We start from the raw sequence: 2,785 nt of genomic DNA, 5'->3' as shown, positions 1-2,785 counted from the left end.
ATCCCAGCAACTCGGGAGACTAATGCAGGAGGATTGTGAGTTCAAAGCCAGCCTCAGCAATTTAGCAAGGCCCTAAGAAACTCAGTGAGACTGTGTCTCTAAATAAAATATTTTAAAAGGACTGGGGATGTGGCTCAGTGGTTCAATGCCTGGTACCAAAAAAGATTCAATCCAGTACTTAGTCCTTGGGATATGAAGGGAAATAGAAATACCCTAAGAACACATGGCAAAGAGAGAGATGGCTGCAAGAGCTCATAAGAAACAAAAACAGACTGCTATAGAAAATGGAATTTTGTTTTTATAATTTAAAAGTGGGTTTATATCAGTCAGGCTCAACCAAAGAAATATAGTTAGCAGAAGAAATAAAGATATTTGTTTCCAGGAATTATCTTATGCAATTGTGGAACTGGTGAGGCAAGTATGAAATCCATAGGGCAGGCTGTCAGAAAGGACAGGCTAGACCTCTTGAGCATGAGCTGAACCTGCAGTCTACACAAAGGATTTCTTCTTCTAGGAAACATCAGCTCTTAAACCCTTCCACCTGATTGGATCAGGCCCTCCCTGATAATCCAGGATAATCTCCTATACTTAAAGTCAATTGATTATGGACTTTGATCACTTCTACACAATACCTTCACAGCAACACCTAGATGAGTGTTGAATTTAATCACACGGGACTATAACCTAAGCATGTTGACATGTAAAACTGACTAATTCAGTGAATATACTAAGTGGGTGAATATACTCTTAATGGGTGAATTATATGATATGTGAGATATATCTTAATAAATGTGGGCTTCTTTGGAAAAAAAAAAGTCTTATTATGAATGTGTTGATTCAGCCTGGGAAGTCAGAACAGAAGTTGTAATGCATGAGAGACAGGGGCTAACTCACTCTGAGCCTGACACAGTTCTATTCTCTCAGCTAGAAATTGGAGTCATTTCTCCAAGGCTTCCTTACTGCCTCTGTGCTACAAACTAAGGTTTACATTCCCTAGCCTGTCACCAGAGGAAGCAGATCTGGGAGAGCTGAAAAGCTTTGTCTATGGTAAGAATTCAAGAGGCTCCTCAGGCCCATGGGCTGGTTTTGTGACACAGGACCTGGTGACACCTAATAAAAACCAGGTCACCTCCAATTATCTTTCTGTCTTCTCTGTGCTCAAGTAGCTCTGGCCTGTAGTCAGTTATTAGAGCTCAGCTACAAAGACAAATAAGTAAGTGTGGTGAGGGCTAAGCATGTTCCAAGGATTTAAAGCAGGGTGAGATCATTCTGGTCAGGAATAGCTTAAAGGAGGCTCTTGGGAAAGGAAGGATGAACAAAACATGAGTGAAAATGGGGCAGGAAGATACACATCAGAATTGGGAACAAATAAACAAAAGGCTAGAGGAGGAAGAGGCTGGGCTGACTGTAACAGAGTGTTCTGGAGAGGATGGTCAGGTTCAGGAAGGTGGGAGCAGGGCAGGAAGACTCTTGAAGGAATGGTATTGCATGCAAGAAAATGCATATCTTAAGGGGTGGTCAAGATAGTCCCCTGGTGCGAGGGAAGAAAAGATGGTGACTTCTGTTGTATTTAATTAGTTCTAAGGAATCTCATTTAGTAGGTAATACTGAGATTGATGCTGTCCTCTTTCCCTATTTGTAGGCCAGACAGTCACAGACAAGAACAATACTGAAGTTATCTTGAAGACAGGAATTCCTCCACTGAGAAGAAAAGACTCATCATTTGCTTTTTTTCTTCTGCCTGGTTAAAGCGTGCTTACAGATTCTGGTATACAGTTACAATGAAACCAATCCTCACCAAAAGCAACAGTGACTTTGAACAATCCTACAAAGAAGTGTTGAAAAAGCAACTTTTTGCTTATTCCAAGAATAAGCAAACAATCAGAAAATGTGAGGTTTTTCCTTTTGACAACACCAACAAATGTGGCATTTCTCCTCCTTCCAGAACATTCCTTGTCTACCACAGTTAAGTCAAAATAATGACAATCTGCCCTTCCACCACAGCAGCCATGGCTCCATGCTACCACATAACCATAAGCTTCAAAAAGAACCATAAAGTGACCAAGAACATGAGGAAGCCGCATTTGCTGCTGCCTCCCCAAGCACACCAAATTCACACAGAGCTTGATCTGAGAGGTTGTGGCTTTGCTTCATACAAGTAGTGCACCATGAAGCTGTGTAAGGTCTCCAAGGATAAATGGACTGTCACATTTATCAAGAAAAGGATGAGGACCCACATTCATACCAACAGGAAGCAAGAGTAGCTGAGCAAATGTCCTGGCCACCATCAGGCAAGTAGCTGGAAAGGACTGAGTACCTTCTAATAAAACCTTTACAGAATAAAAAAGCAAAGAACAAAAACAAATGACCATCTATTCATATATGGAAAAAGTTTCTCAAAGAATTTTAAATCATTCATGTACCTGTTGGAAATATGGAAATATTTAGCTTACCCAAGGTATAACCTTAATATATTGGTTAATGATAGGATGTCTTTTATAAATAAATTATTCATATAATGAAAGGCATACATTAAAATGAAGGCACACACAAAAAATGGAGTTTGTTGCTTTGAGCAATAGGAAGACTTTTTTCAAAGACGATTACATTCTCTGATGGTCATTGTTCTCATATGGGCAATTCCCAGAGAAGCAGTCCTGGAGACAAAGATTTGAGGGCAAATAGTTTTAATTAAGAGTTGCACCCAGGAAGTACTGGCAGGGAAGTGGGAATATGAAACAGATAGGGAAGAAAATTAGTATAGAACATGTTAATGATGAGGTTT

This window comes from Marmota flaviventris, chromosome X (genome assembly GCF_047511675.1).
Source record: "Marmota flaviventris isolate mMarFla1 chromosome X, mMarFla1.hap1, whole genome shotgun sequence".
NCBI classification, from domain to species: domain Eukaryota; kingdom Metazoa; phylum Chordata; class Mammalia; order Rodentia; family Sciuridae; genus Marmota; species Marmota flaviventris.
This window is presented reverse-complemented; position numbering follows the sequence as displayed.